The sequence below is a fragment of the Haliaeetus leucocephalus genome, unplaced genomic scaffold (genome assembly GCF_000737465.1).
Source record: "Haliaeetus leucocephalus isolate CR32 unplaced genomic scaffold, Haliaeetus_leucocephalus-4.0 Scaffold656, whole genome shotgun sequence".
Classification (NCBI taxonomy): Eukaryota; Metazoa; Chordata; class Aves; order Accipitriformes; family Accipitridae; genus Haliaeetus; species Haliaeetus leucocephalus.
The window spans coordinates 7749154-7765435 of NW_010973092.1; positions in this window are offsets into that span (position 1 = coordinate 7749154).

Sequence of the window (16282 nt, forward strand, 5' to 3'; positions counted from 1 at the left end):
AAAAATTAGGAAAGCATCTAGGACCTAATCCAAAAAACCAACTGTGAGTCTTTCCATTGACATTCACGGATAGGGAACAGGCTTTTCTAGCTGGAGTGAATCCACTTTAGATCTTGCATGGGCTCAGAGGTGCCACTCTCTGAAGTACATATCTGTATCTCTTGCTATATTAAAAACTTGATCGTCCAAGCAGGTCACAGATAGCTACCTAAAAATAGCTGTGATGAAACTGGGGTTTCATGGTTATGCCAGGAAGGGTTTAATAGGCATAGTTAAAGCCAGCTACAGAGTGGCCATTTGCTGTTCGTTTCTCTTGTGTGTTCTTCAGATCTGTTCTTGCAAACTCCAGCTCTTCTTAGTGCAGTGCGGGATGGCTTCCAAGGAGGCTTTGAAGGAGGACATTTGGTGTACCCCTTGTAGATTTCTTTTGGGGGAAAAAAACCCCAAACACCTATTTTTTAAAACAGCTCCATTTCCTTACACAGATCTTCATGCAAGTGCAGTCCTTTGTTTCTTTCAGTCTTGCATTTCTCCAGAAAAAAAAAAGCTGCTATCTATGCTGGCTTGCATCCTTCAAGACTGTGAGACAGTGGTCTCCTCCCCTTAACAAAATTAGCAGGAGCTCATGGACCCTAAGCATCCTAGTCATTTTTGTTCCTTTGCTTGCAATGGCAGGATTGGATCAAATGTAGGGGCACTTTCCAGCCCCCAAAATAGATGACATTGCTACTTGCTTGTTTGCTGCTTGATGTAATTAAGGTAAATTTTCATCTCCTGATTTCTCATGCTACACAAGAACAATAGCAGCTAATGATAGCAGTGCTGTGGCTTTCAGATTAGCACAAAGAAACAGTTTTTCTGCAAGCCAGCTTGCTTTGGGGACACAGACTGGGTGAACATGGCAGATGATCTTTCTGCTGATGAGATGGTATTTGCTGAGCTTTTGAATTTGTGTGTCTAGAGAACATTATGCTTTTAGAGTAGCAGGTGAGGAAACATTGGTCGATCATATATCACTGGCATGTCTAGATTATATTAAGCCACAGTTTCCCGAAAGGGGGGAAAAAACCTCTTGAGATATTTACCTTTTCACCTTTAGAAGTGTTATTGCTGTGACAGAACAGCTCCATTCAACTGGTAGTACCATTGCCTCTGGGCTGGGAGGTCAGGAGTTTGTCTAGCATAGTGGCTGAAGCACATATCAAGGATGACAATGCAGTGCAGTAGTTTTAAGGAGGCTGCTCCTCTATTAAAGGTGATGTTTCTTAGATGAAATGTTAAATCCAGCTCCCTTCAGCTCATCCCTCTTGACTGGCAGCAAGAAGTTAAAAATCTTGACACCGTTCCCACAAGATAATCTCAATGTCTTGGCCAATATTTCCTCTCTTAACAGAAACTAGTTGTGATACAGAAGATAGAGCTAGCATGTCCTGAGTATGTGCTGGCTGCCAAAATTGCCTCCACAGTCTTTGCGCTACAGGTGTTTTGTCCTTGGATGTTCTATCTTGAATACAGCAGGGGATCCCTAAGCATAAGAAGTGGTAGGAAAAGCCAAATTCCATGACGCTTTGTCCTGTGAAGGACAAAATTATTAACTCTACCATTCACTGACTTTGTCAATATGTTTGACTATTTATACTGCTTGAAAAGAACAGTCTTTAGAGTCTACCTCAGACTTCCTTAGATATTTCAGGCAACTCTGTCTACTGTGGACATTAGTTCCTCGTGTCTAAAATGAAGATAATACTTTTCTGTCTCTTAGGGGAATAAACTCCACTAATGCTTATGACATACAAGGAGACTGTAAATATAAGACTATAAAAGCCTGTTCATAGCCTGACAGAAGTGCAGGATAGCAGAAGACAATAGTTTTGCTTTCTTGGTATATTGCCAGACAAAATAAGTTTGGTTTATTTTTTAAACACATACATTGAGCATAAAAGGCATATATTAGTTGTCCTACTAACGTGAAAAAAACACAACCAAACACCTGCCCCTGTCCCCAAACCAAAATAAACCACAAAACCAAAAGCAGCAGCAACTCCTTGGAATGCAGATTGCTTTTGGATTAGATGGTTTTAACTTTACTCAAACTCCTTATGGGTATGCTTCAAAATGAACGTAAAAAACCCCCAACTTTCTCTTTTAGCTTAATATGGTTAATTCAACACAAGTAAGTGAATTGTTTCAGTTGGTCCAAATATGCCTTTTTACTGTTAAAGTAATTTTCCTGATTGCTTTGTCATAATTCTAATATTAAGCTTCCATTTTTAAGTAAGAGGTGATTTGAGGAGTTAGGGGTGTTTTCTTTAAAACCAAACCCTTTCTTTTATTTGGAATATTATATTTTCATGGGGAATCTATTGTTTCTTTTCAAGAAAAAGTCAGTTTAAAGACCTGTCGGGATTTTGCAGAAATAAAGATTGCATCCTGCCGCACAGAGCACGAGTGCTGCTGAATGGGAGCAGGCGACACCCTGACACTCTGTCACATTTCAGCAGAAGAGTTCGAGCAGAGGACTCGGTGGTGAGTGCATAAAAAAATCCACGTAGGTGGATGAATAGGTGCACAAGAACAAAAAGTGCCATGCGTTGCTCTTCAGAGCAATCATTTTATCACTCTGGATGTAGCACTCCCTGTATTCTTCCTCCCTTTTTTCATTTAAGATGAGACACTGTGCTGAAGCGTGCATAGTTCATAGATTTCTAGATATCTGCGCCCTGAAAAGAGCATGCTGGATCAAGTATTTTTATTCTGTACCATCTCTCCCTTCCAGTATTTGTTTTTCTTGACTATCTAACAAACAGTGCTTGTGCCACTCTGAGCTGCAGATCCCATCCAGTGTGCAGGCACGTGGAGGGAAGCGTGTGGTGGAGTGCATGAAGGGTGCACGCAGGTTTTTTGGAAACGTCATGAAAGGAACTGCCAGGCTTTGAGTATTTTTGAAATTCAGGCCCACTTGTGGGTGTTAAGCGCTCGAAAGTCTGGCCAGGAATTCCTTTGAAAATCTCTGGCCCAGATTTTGCTGTCTAGGAGTAGAGAGCGGGCGCTACATCTGCGGTTCCCAGCTGGGGAGGCAGACCACACTGGTGAGGTGAAACAGAGGGTCCAGAAAAATAGGAAAGGATCGTCTTGAGTCCTGCAGGCACCGGCAGCCAGCCTGCCTCTGAGCTGTGCTTCCAAAGCCCGGGGGCTGAGGATTTTGGTGCAGAGACAAATGGCTGGATGGGGTTAATCATACGAGTCCCCACCTGGGCATGGAGACATGATCACAGTGAAGACAGGGTTTTCCTTGCCTGTTTTTTCTCTCCTTGAACAAGGAGAGCCTTTACGGCATGATCCCAATGATGGGAATGAAAGTGCTGGCTGACAAAAAGAGTGGTCTTTACCTGAGGCTATGGAAGGGATAGCTGTGGGATTTGGGGAGTTTTCCTTGTTCCCCATAGTGGAAGTATTGGCAGGAGCTGCTAACCCAACTGGAGCAATGCCATGGAAGAATCCACCCTCTGCAAACTGGCAGTGATAGCAGTGGACACCTAAGCGATATGAGTGAAAATGAATCATTGCCTGGATGGGATTATGCATTTTCAGCATGGAAGTTTCAGGCTTTGATGCCACCCTCTAAGGAATGGGAATGGGAATTTTTTTCTTTCTCAATAAATCCAGCAGAAACCCACCATGCTGGGTTCTACTGCTTGATACTATACCAGAATGTTGTAATGACAAATCGGAGAGATTGTTCAGGGATCAGGAATGGTGAGTGGTGAAGAACAATTTCCATAGTATTTTCATTGCCCTTATGTTATATACAGAATAGCACTGTATAACACTAATGCACTGAGGCATGTTAGATGTGGGTCCTGTTAGCCCAAGAAGGAACAGAATAGAACCAGAAGTGACAGAGGAGCTTGTTTCCCATCAAGACCAACCAACCATTACCACATTATTGCTGTATTTGATTTTTCTCATTTAAATGTGTGACGGCAGCAGTTTACACCAGAAATCAAAGGTGATTATTTTTCCATAGAATTGTCAAGCAGGGCATAAAGCCTCCTACTCCTGGCCTGACAAATATGCTTATTACCATCAAAATCACAAGTAAAATTATGAAGTATATTTTCTTCTGTAAACAAGAGGAGCTGAACACAAAGGAAAAGACCTTTGGTCATTGTAGTAGTTAGGTACTGTCTGCTGGGATAATACTATTGTAGGGATTAAATTTGCCATTCAGGGTGGGTGCTAATTTGTGTCTGTGCATGTACGTTACAATTATACAGATGTGACAACCACATGCCCCTGACTATGCCAATTTATTGGCGGCTACTAATGAAGAAAAAAAGAACCTGATGGAAATATCCTGTTTTGTGATAGCAAAATCTAGGACAAAGCCTATGTCCATCACATAGGATATTGTGAAAAAAAACCCCATGCTAGGACAGCTCCTAGGTGCTTCATTTTATTTAATTGCTTTGCTAATTTTCAGACTATGAGGAAAGGCTGGGATGGAGGTGAGCTTAGGGGTTGGACTGGAAGAGGACTGGGGAACCCACACCCCTCAACCAGATTCAGGCTGCAATTTCAGATTGTACAGCCAGCCGCAATGTGGGGTTTGGATTCTTTCTGCAGGGCTTATTACTGAGAAGTTTTGCAGTGCATGTTGATACAGGGGCCACCAAAGGTGAAATGAAGGCTTCTTCAGCCCCCTGCAAGAAAACAGTCTGCTCCCCTCCAAGTCTGAGTTAGGGAAGAAACTCTTACCTTGTAAATCCAGGGTCTTTGCAGCACAGTTCAAACCAAAGGGGGAGAGCAGGAAAACAGCAGCTGCTCATCCAACCTGGTGAGACAGCTGCAGTGTGCTCAGACTAGATGAGGTGAACGGATTTCAATTCTGCAATGCAGCCATGCATTCCCTCTGCAGAAACCTGCCTGCCTGATTACACAGGCAAAGTGAATCTTACTCCAAATCTCAGAGGAAGGATAGAAGCTCGTGAAAAAAATACTTGAAAGAAGCAGAAGTGCAGACTTTTGGGGACTGCATACTTTGTGCCTGGGTGATCCATACAGATATGTCCACTCACCAAATCTGTAGAAGCGTAGCACTTTCCACCACTTAAAATTTGCCCTAAGTAGGGACATGATTCCAAAGACTTGAATTTGTTGCTATCATATTTAGACATTAAACCAAAACACAAGAGACGGGGAGTTGGGCCCCTAAACTTACAAGCAACAGGGATAAACACTTTCAGAAGGTGATTCTGAAATTCGCAGGGATTAATTACCTTCTGGCGATATTTTTTGCCATAGAGGACTTCAAACTCTGGCTCTTTGTGCCCAAAGGCAGGAGGATTGATGCCAAGCCTGGTGAATCAGGCAAGGGGCAGCAGAACTACATACTGCCTAGGATGCTGTGAGTACCCTGGGCAATTATCCCTTAGTGGAAGGAGAGAAGGCACTCTCGGGCATGAGTAATCCCTTGAAGTCCTGCATAACCCCTGGAGATACTTACCCAGTTCAGTGGCCCATAGAGGGAGTCTGGGGTAAGCAGGTGTCTAACTCCTAAAGCAGGGCAGCATACACTCCCTTCAGCCTGGGAGCTGCCCTGTCTTTGCAGCATTCAAGGTCTCAGGGAGGATTTGCTGCCTTGCAAATGAACGTTTGAAAGGACATGGAAGTAGTGGAAATAAATTACAAGCCTGCCCCAAAATGTCCTTCCTCATCATCACTATATGCTGCCAGTCTCTGTCCTCCATTGGCACTCTGCAGTTAACATTGGTGCTTTTTTAACAACTTACTGGCAGCTGTGAGGCACTAGAAATTACCTAGAATAAAGCCAATTCCTGGTTTTATTTTTTATTGCACATAGAACAACAAGGCTTTGTAAAAGGCTTTGGCTGTTTGTGTCAGATGCACTCACCTCTTCAATTAGGCCAGGGGATTTTTATCTCAAGCAGTCAGATAGCAAGTCCATTAAAACACAGGGTGGACAAGGATGCATAATTTGCTTAGTGCTGCAGTGAATGGTTCTGCTGTGAAGGCTCTGGCTTTGATGATGAATGTTTCATGACCCAATCTCTGGAGAATGGGATACTGGCCATGCAGCAAGTGGTTGAAAAGAAAATTGCTCAGGTTTTCCTGGTTGTTTGCCCTGAGCTATATGTTGCAAAGCATTGACAAGTGCAGCTGTGAGTTATAGGGCTGCTCTCTGCTTAAAAAAGTGGCTTCTCTGACAAGGCTATTCTTTCTACCAGAAATGTGTGTTGTACAGTCAAACTCTGCTCCGCAGCCCAAGAATCATAATGCAAGTTCTCATAAAGTGCTAATAGCAGCTCCTGCTTCTACAGATTGCTGACTGTTCAAAGAGGTGGTAGGGGAGCTAGTGTTTCAGGTTACTCCCAAAAGCCAGCAAAAATCGAGATCATCTAGTGAGCTTGGAAGCTCCAAGGGTGTTCTCATTGTAGGTGCAGAGAGAGCTGGCTGAAAGTGTATCTAGTTTCTTCATACAGGAACATTGATGTGAACGTTAAAGGAGGCGTTTCTTGCCAGGAAGGATGCGAACAAAAACAGAGTAGGCCCCACAATCTAGACAAGGTATTTTCTGCCAGCAAAATCGTGCAGAAAAAGTCTATCTACATAGCTCTGTGCAATTGCAGGGGAAATCCAAGCTGGCTTTGAGCACCTAGAAGTGGTATTGCAATGTTAGCTGGGGCACTGCCAAGACTCTCAGTCTATTTTTCAGTAAAGGCAACAAGCCTATACAAAGCACCTTGCTAACCCAGAGAAACTGCTTTGAGAGTCCAGGAGCAAGCGTGTTCACACCTAGTAGAAGTTCTTCTACCAGATGCTTTACTGCGCCTTGTAAGCAGAACTCAAGTTCTAGATTTTCTCCCATCTCTGTGTTTTTGCATGTACACTGCATGTGTTTGCCTTCTCCCACTCCAACCGTATGAATAGTGTTGAGCACTCAAAATACCCCAAGAGGTCTCTGAGAGCGATTGTTGTGGAGCTCAGAGTGGTGTAATGGGGAGAATGGGTCATCACCTCCATTTTACCAGGGAGAAACTGGAGGTTCAAGAGGCATAGCCATTTATTAAGGTCAGGCTGAGACCCAGTGTCCTCATTTGTTGGGCTACCCTACCTTCTGCTAAGCAGCTGGTGACAAGGCATACTGTGGGGGACCCAGCAGATGGTATTGAGGAATGGTGCATAATGAGGCATGCAAGGAAGTGTGGGAAGTAGGTGCAATGGAGAATGCTGCCCAGATACTGCTGTGATACTCCCTTAAGTGCTAATATCAAACACGTAGCAAAAAGATTCCATGCATTCCTCCCCAGTCTTATGCGCAAGATCTTTTGCTCTTCAAGAGAGCCTCAGTTCTCTTCTCCAGTCTATTCTTCTACAGCTTATGTTGGAATGATTTAATTGGTTTTAATTAGCCCTAATGGGGGGCACATCTGCCGCTTGCCTGAGACATCATAATCAAAGAAGGGTCCACACTGCGGAATATCAGAGTTGCACTTGTCCTTACTAAAACAAGAAAAATATCAACAACCAAACCTCAGGAGAGAATTCATCATCTACCAAGCACTTGAGCACAGCTGTATCAGGTCTCTCTTGTCGCTGCCTGGATGATTAGTGACATATCATTTGTTTGCTGCAAAAGGCAAGTAAGTTGAGGGAACAAAGCTAGTAATTAGAGCAACACAACTCAGATGAGACGCATTCTGCCTAAGCATCCAAACCAAACACTTGGCTCTGCTTCTTTGGATGGCATTTCTCCTATGCCTACCCCAGAACGGCACCCAAGCTGATTTTAGGCCAAGGGAGAAGAGTAAAAGGACTAGCAAAGGGACATCCTTCTGCTTCACACTGCCACTCAGTGCTTTATATCTACATCCAAACAGCTAAGCTTGCAGGTATTTTCTGAAATGAAAATGTACAGCTATTTCAACTATATAACCTTAGCATCTAGTGTGTACCAAGATTTAAGAACTCCCCATGAAGATATTCCTAACCCAAGAATATAGTATACACACAGAGTTTTGAAATGACTGTAAGCCCTGCAGCATGCTCTGAGAAATATCAGCTGTGGGCTTGCTTGAGCCAGTGGAGAAATGAACTGTAAAGCTCAAGAGAACTAGTGCAAAATTTCCAGCATCAGCCTTCTCCACTTCAAATCAGATGCCCTTTATTCTGATTTTCTCAGACAGTAGCAAAGTACCCTACTAAAACTTAAGCTTTAACAGAGCCTATGCTCCATCTTTGTAGGCGGATATTTATCAGTAATAGTCAAGATCTGAACTTTTTCCAGAAGTCATATGGCCACTGGAACTGTGATCTCTCTAAGGAGCATCAAATGCTTTTCATTGGCTTTAAGCATTAATTGCATCTTTCTTGCTAATGTATCTGGCATCTCTGTACATTAGACAACTATTTGGAAAAGATGTTTTAGCTTATGTGGCATATCCTAGAAAAAAAGACAAAACGTTCTGTCTATTGCTGCTTTTAAGACAGCCTTCTGCTTATGGATCAGAGAATGTTTAAATTTAGGTGAAAACAAAAGTATCAGCTGTATTTAAAGACATTGATAAACAAGTCAAAGTACCAGGCAGTACATGTTCCTTAAACAATCAACTGCCTCTGATCCTCTCAAAACTATTAATGAACAAGGTGGATGCGGCTTTTTAATGTTTAATTGTCATTTAATGTCACTAAAAGGTTCTCCAGGGGACCCGAATGACAATATGAGACCCAGCATGGACTCCCAGAAGTTCCTTCATTGCCACCTGAAGTGTTGCCATAGCAAGGTCTGCACCAGTCTCTGGTAATTCATACAAGCTATGTGTTGCTGGCTATGCTGGGGCAGGGGAGGCTGAAATAGGTAAATTTGTGCATGATTTTAAGAAGCTATTTGTGCGGCAGAAAAACATATTACTGGACAAGGATATATATGGAAGTATAAACAAAACGACCAAAAACTCTCAGAGGTGGCAGTGTTGCAAGCTGGGAGTATCTGCAGCTTTGGCCAGGGGAAAGACAAAGTAAAAATGGGATTCAGAGAACGCCTGAAGACTAGGGACGGGGAATACAGATTATTGGCAAAACTGAGAGCAATTTAAATGGAGGTTGGGCTAAGATGGTGGTTAGCAAAGTTAGCCCTCACTGTAGATTTGTCTGAATTTACTTTTGTAGCTGACAACCCAGAAGTGTACTAGAATCTAAATTCCCAGGACTTGTGTTACTCCTTTGAGAAATGGCTGAGAGGATGTTCAAGCAAAAAGGTGCTAGCAAAGAGGATGAATATTTAATTTTGAGTCTTGGGCTGGTTGAACGAGCAAACTTAAAAATACTACTTTGTAGCAGTATGGTGAACGCAAAGCAAAGTGGCCACCTTAGCTAGAGACCAGGCACTTGCAGAAATATAACTGAAAGATTGCTTAGGTCTATTTTGGTATAGCTAAATGTGCTTTGCTATAGGCAGGTATCTGTACTTCTCCTCCTTCCATCTGGTGTCCAAAAGAAAATAAATGAAATCAGAAAAAACGTCTAAAAATCTCCTGATAACAGTATATCTAAATGAGATTCTCGGAAACATGCCTTGACCTTCAGCCATTCTCAGTGATTGAAAGTATTGGTTTCCAACATTTCTTATTTGCACTGAGTGAATGAGAATATTCTCCGTCTAAAAGTTCTTCATCTTCACTGAACTTTTTAGCTTAGTCATCAGTACAGACCCATTCTCAGCCAAAGCAATGCATTTTGCCACCTAAGAAATGACAAGCAGCTGAAGAAGTACACATTTCCTGACCGCATGCCAGCTTTTTTTCAGAGGCAAGGGCAGCACTGTGAGAAATGGAAGAAGAATCCTTTTTTTTTTTTTCTTGTGCATCTTTAAGGACAGGATTTGGCACTGCTGTAATTATCACCACCTTCTCCACCGGCCACAACATGCTTGCTGCATCAAAACTTGCTGAACTGCCTGTGATGCTTCATCATTTTATATTTACTGCTGTTCTGCTCTGGGGTTTGGCTGCACTGGAGTAAAAGAGCAAACTCTAAAGTTACTTACAGCCCTGCTTGTTCCCTACCTGAATCTAATCATAAAGAATTTTCTGAACTCTGACTGTTGATGATTGACTGATATAGAGCTTTTCACCCATTTTAGCCATGTGAAAAGCTGGTGTAAAGAGCTGGGGATCTTTTTTTATGCCCTGAATGAGATATCAGATCAGATCCACAGGCAATGATGTAGCTCTGTAAACTGAGAACAAAACATCAAATGTATGCCATTGCTCTGCAGCTCTGATGCAAAGTAACTGAGCAAAATATCACTTTGTCATCAGAGGAGGAATGCAATCTTTCTGAGTATGCTTGAGCTGGCCACAGGAGATTCGGTGAGGTTAACCAACATATGTCTGGGTACCTAATTGGTACTAATTTCTTCCGAGTAGCAAAGAGTCTAGAAACTAACTGCAATGATTACTTTTCAATGTCTTTTTTTTTTAATGTATTAGCTGGATTATTAGTTATAAATGTCCGGGTGGCATCTTGACCTCAGAAATTTCAATCCTTTTTACAGGCTGGAGAGACCAGGGTTTTACACAAAGATTTCTTAAAATGCCAGAGGAGCTGGCAGTGTTTGCTGCTAGCTGGAAGACTCCATTTTCAGCCTCGTGGGCCCCAATCAAACATGATTCATTTAGCTAGTAACAAATAGGATCTGAACTCAACAAAATTTAATCAAAATGGGATAATGTCTGCATTTTCAGTTGAGGCTCTTGCATGGATTTAGGGTGAGTTTTTGCTTTCATAAGCTCTCAAGCGTCACTTTTCTGCTTTTTTTTGCCTTTTTGAAATTCCTTCTGGGCCTGCATTATTGCTGCAATTTGCTTCACCTCCTTTCACACAGGGTTTTTTGTCTGTAACAGCCCACTGTGAGTGACTGTAGCTGAGATGTTTTGTAAAGTAGCTGTTAAAAAAGAATAGGTATTTAATTACCTGTCCTTTCCCATCTCATTTCTTCTTCTTCTGTAAATTATGAAAGTAAGTAATCCCCAAATCATAATAATTTTGAGATGATGTTTTCTTTTTAAATTCGAATCTAGCAAAAAAAAAAAGGAAAGCTTTTTTCAGGCAGTGATTTGTTTGCCATTTTCTCTCCTGTGACTTTTTTTCTCTCACATCTCCCTTCCCATTTGTTTTTCCCTTGTTCCAAAGATGAGGAGGAAATTACGACTGCCTGGATCACACTTGAGGTTTTGTGCAGCTACATTTCAATGAACCCTTAATACTCGCTACTGGAAATCCCCAGTTTTCCATTCCTGAAGATTAAGAGAATGTTAGGAGATACCCCAAATCTTAGAATTGGTTATTGGGAGAAAGAAGATGGACAAGGCATCATGTGAGCTGATAACAGAACCGTGCTGGGGTTTACATTGCCCAGAGTTAGTGCCATGTGCTCCCCTTCTTGCTTGAAAGCTTGTGGAGACCTTGTCCTCCTGGCTGTTGTCTTTTGGTTTGGTTTGAGCTTGGGCTCAATTTGCCACAAAGGTCAGATGTCTGGAGAGCTTCTTGCTGGGTTCTTTGTTTCCTGGCAAGTCTGTTTTCTTGGGAAAGAAACAAAAGCACACCGCTCTCTGCCAGGTTTCTATGGCTCCCATGTCCACACTGTGCCGCAGCTGCCTCTCGGGAACAAATGAGCAAACAGGGATCCCGACTTCTTTGCTGGCATTGCGTTTTCCCACCCTTTTCCCACTCCATTTCTCTTCTTCAGTCCTCTAATTTTCTGCCCTTTGTCTTTGATTGTGTTGAGAAAATTGGACAGGCTTCTATAGCCCATTTTAAAAATGAGATGTTAGGTTATATAGCCCTTCAATGAGAAGATCCATTATGTATTTTAAAGTAAAGTGGCAACTTGTGTCCATCAGCCTCATGTAAAGCTACTCAGCATCTTTAAATGGTTGCTGTATGAAGAGTTAGCTGACCATTAGTTGTACTTTAATCATGTTTCTCTAATGCACACATTATTTTGTAGGAAGCCTTAGCCTATTTTAGGTGAAAGATAGCATGAATGTGTCGTCTTCAACACTGCACTAATAGACTAGAGAATAGGCTAGGATTTCAGTTCACAGCCCTTGTGATAGCCCAAATCTAGAGCTAAACACTATAGTTCCTCTCCGGGAATTTACACTGTGACTGCTATGTGATCATGCAAATAGCTGTAGGCTAAGCTCAGTCAGATGATATTCAGTATTTAATCTTCCTTTGGGAGCTCTGGGAAGCTTCTTCTGAGATATGGTAAGATTTTACTTCCCAGCTTACAAGGGAAAGCAGAGTTTTACTAAGAGATCAGAGAAGCACAGTAGCCAAAAAGGAGGAAGGCCCATTTGGGTTAGAGACCCAATTTGACTTCGTCTTGGGTTTGCCGTTGCTGTGGTCACTGTGGATGACACTGATTTCATATGAACACCCGCCATGTGGTACTACCTGAGAAACAATTTCCAGAAGCACCCAGTACTAACTGGTCACTAAACTAAAGCCAAACCAGTTTTGAAACGAGATTCCTCTGCATGATGCTAAATGCAGCCGTCCCAGTACGTACTGTGCAATAACCAGTGCATTAGGAATAACACTGACAGATGTTGGCTAGAAAAATGCTGCTGCACTTTTGCCATCTATTGTATGGAAACACTGTTCTGTTAAGTGTCAGGCCCTGATACGAGCAGTTGCTGCGTTTGCTCATGTAAACTAAGTGGCCCCAGAGTCTTCTCTGAGCACAAACAAGGTGCGGTGTGGCAAAGTCTGTGAACTCCTACGTTGATGCTGATCTGGTGCTAAAAATCAGATGGTTGTTGTAATTCCCACTCATTTCCCCTGAAAGTTTTACCACTACCAGGTTGCCAAAATGCAGTTTTGTGTGGAGAATGGCCTTTTACAAATGTGAGATGTGTCAGAACCAGCCACTGCTGGAAGATTGAAGATCTTGGTGAGGATGTGCCCATCTGGCCACCTTTCCCTCCTGCAGTGAGAGAAGGACTATTCTCAGCCAGGCTTGCAAAGGGCTCCTGAAGGGTAGGCAGAAGGTCCAGGCTAGCTGTGCTATATATCACCATGTAAAGGCAAACCAAGAAAAACACCAGGAAAAGCAACAACAGTACAAAAACACTCCCAGAAGAGCAGGACAGTGGAAGGGGCTAATCCATTAAAAGTAAAGAAGTTTGGTTTACTGGTTGCAAAAGCCGGAGAAAAGGCCTTTTCAAATAAATCCCTGATAAAGAAAGTATTGACCTGTTGAAGAAGAAAGTCTGATAAATGAATACATTTCGTGTGCATGGATCCAAAACATATTGCATAGTAGCAGAGTGCCTTCCCCCCCCCCCCCCCCTTTTTTTTGGCTTTTTTTTTTAGGAATAAAAATTTTAACACGGAAAAACAGTATTTGACAGGTTTCTGCTGCATAGCAGACAGCTTTGCATTGTGGAAGGATTAAGAGAAAGATTTTAAACCCCGTGGGTATTCATCTGACTTCATTTTAACTACTTAAAGTCCAAAGAAGCTGTACACCAGCTTTTTTCTTCTTTCCTGCTCTGAAAGAACCTGGTGTTGGGGAAAGGGTGAAGTTGATCAGGTTAGTTTGCTGTGAGATATCCTTGGTAAATCCTTGTTGCGTATCATCCTATTTTCCAATTAAGCCTGTGACTGTAAGTACGCTTTCCTTTGAAGTTTGTTTTAAAGCCTGGAATATTACTGAGATTACACTACCAGGCCTGTTGGTTGCAAAACATGTTTTCATCTTTTGTTTCTATATAGGCAATATGTTTCCCATTCCCTTGACAGGCTTCTTAGAAGCCCATGCTCCAAGGCCAGTGATTTCCTAAAGCAGTAGTAGTTCTCTTCTGGCATAAGTATCTCATCTACTCAGAGACATTTTCTTCCATCTTAAGTCAACTGCAAGGCCTTGTCTCCATGGTCAGCTCCTCTTCTTTCTCATACTGGTACATTTGTGACACACTTGTGTTACCTTAAACCTCATACTTTCCATGCAATGTCCTTGATTCGTCTATTTTTGCCATCTGTTTCCTCCCGTGTCAGGGAGATCTCTGCTCTTTGCTTTCCCCTACGTCTCACTGTCAGTTCTGACCTTCGCCCTCCCCAGCAGGGCACAGCTGGCTTTTTGCTGCAGCTTTTCAGCAGAACCAGCCCTGTTTGCCCTCTTCACTCCTTTGTAGCCAAATATTGTCATGGAGGAGGTTTGTTGTTCTCTGCTCATTCAGCTCTCCCGCACCTCTGGCTGTAGAGGAAGCCAAAGTGAATTGAAGGGATTTCAGTGCCTGAGCCGCGATGAGAGGACAGGGTTGTTAACGCTTTCTATCCGGGACCTGACACGAGCATCTGCAGTCAGCAGTCTTCCTACTGCAGTGGGCTTTGTTTGACATTTTTTGTGAGTCACGACATGGGAGAAAGGCTCTGCAGTTCATAATCAACCTCTACAGAAACCTATTCCCTCACCAGTGGTTGGTTTTTTGTTTTGTTTTTTTAAATAAAAAAATCCACAACACCTATTGCAAAGGATTCATGCTTATAATAGCAGCTTTTCTATGGTTTAAATGACAGCACTCTGAAAGCAACAGTTCTGTACTCACATTTAAATTAATTCAGGTATTGCAGCTTAAAAGTAATAATTGATTATTGAAAAATAGTTGTGACATAACTGTGTAACAATTTTTCATAAACTACATTGCTGTTACTCCTCACTTAATATGCTTTTAAAATCAACTACTATTTAACTGACAATAGCTACCTTATGAAATCCAAATGTAATTTCATAAAGCATCATTTCAAAATGGTTGCTGTACATGCAGTGTTGCTGTCACTAATCTAGAAAATTAAGCCTATGTACTCTCCAGTAGTAAGCCATACAAAACTGTGGCCTTAAAAATAAACAAAATGAAGTTGATACTTTAAAAGAATAATAAAAAAAATTCCTTCTGATAAACAAGTGGTAAACTCATAATGTCTTTGATGTCTCATTGACGTATATCACCTGGGTCACAAAGAAAAGTCACTTTCTCCTTGAAGAATCCCAGTAAAATCAATAAGACTCAACCAATGCAAGTGTTTGACCAGTTGGTGCCTTTATGTGCAGTCTACAAAGCAGACTTGGTTGCCAGATAGAGACCAGGAGCTACAATTCTTGGTGTAGGGCTGGATGGCAGTGAATGCTGTGGGCAATGTACAGTGGTGCCTGATGCCGAGCGTACAAGAAATGGTGGAAAGCATCCAAACTCCTTAATGCTAAAACACAAAAGATGAGAGTGCTTTACTCCTGCAAAGACTTGTCAGTACCACACAAGTTCCTGCAAGATTTCCAGCTTCAGCAAAGTGCATTCTAATCCTTTACAATTTCTTGAGTGAAAGTGGGATAATATAAAGGTCTCCAAGAGATTTCAAAGCAAACATGGTTTGAAAGCTTTACTCTTCCTTTCTTTGTCCTTTTTCCTTTAGCTAGGTCTTCAAGTTTGAAGATGATGTTTAATGCAGCCCTTTCCTGATGACAGTGTATTATTAAGTTTCATTCTTAAATCACAAATAATTATTTATGTAACAGTAGGTAACTTATAATATAGAAAAAGGCTCTGGGTATTTTTAGCTGATGGCTTGCCATCATCTCTTATTCCTTCATAGCTTGAAACTTATGAGAAAAGGACATATTAAAAGAAGCTGTAAACTATGTTTTCAAGCATTTATAAGCCTTTTTTGGAAGAGGGGTGGTTTTTTTTAATGTCTTTTCTTGACATTAAATTCTTAAAATTGGCAGTCTTAGAAGCCCATCTTCCTTTACTTCATATTTTCCATTTGCAAAATTTGAATTTTCCCATTTTCCAGTGTCTTCTGCTTGCAAGGCACGTGGATTAAGACTGCTTCACTTGTTTTAGTCCTGTGGATTTACACTAGTGTTACAACCGTGCTTGGACTCAGCAGGAGTGTTCATGGTCCTGAAACATTGTTTGTGTTCATTATTGCTAGAGATGGAGATGTATGAGGAGGGATGAAAAGAGTTAATGTAATATTGGGAGTGAAAACAAAAAAAAATTATGAAGTAATCTATTTTCATTTCAAGTCCTGAAAATACTCTGATGATACTTTCCAATCACATAGGCCAGAGCAGTGGCAAAGTTGAAGTGGCAACTCTCAACCCCGAAGACTTTAGACAGTACCACGTCCCTTTCTCTGTGAAGGAAGGAAATTTCCTATATGGGTAAGAGATGCACTTCAGGAACATGAC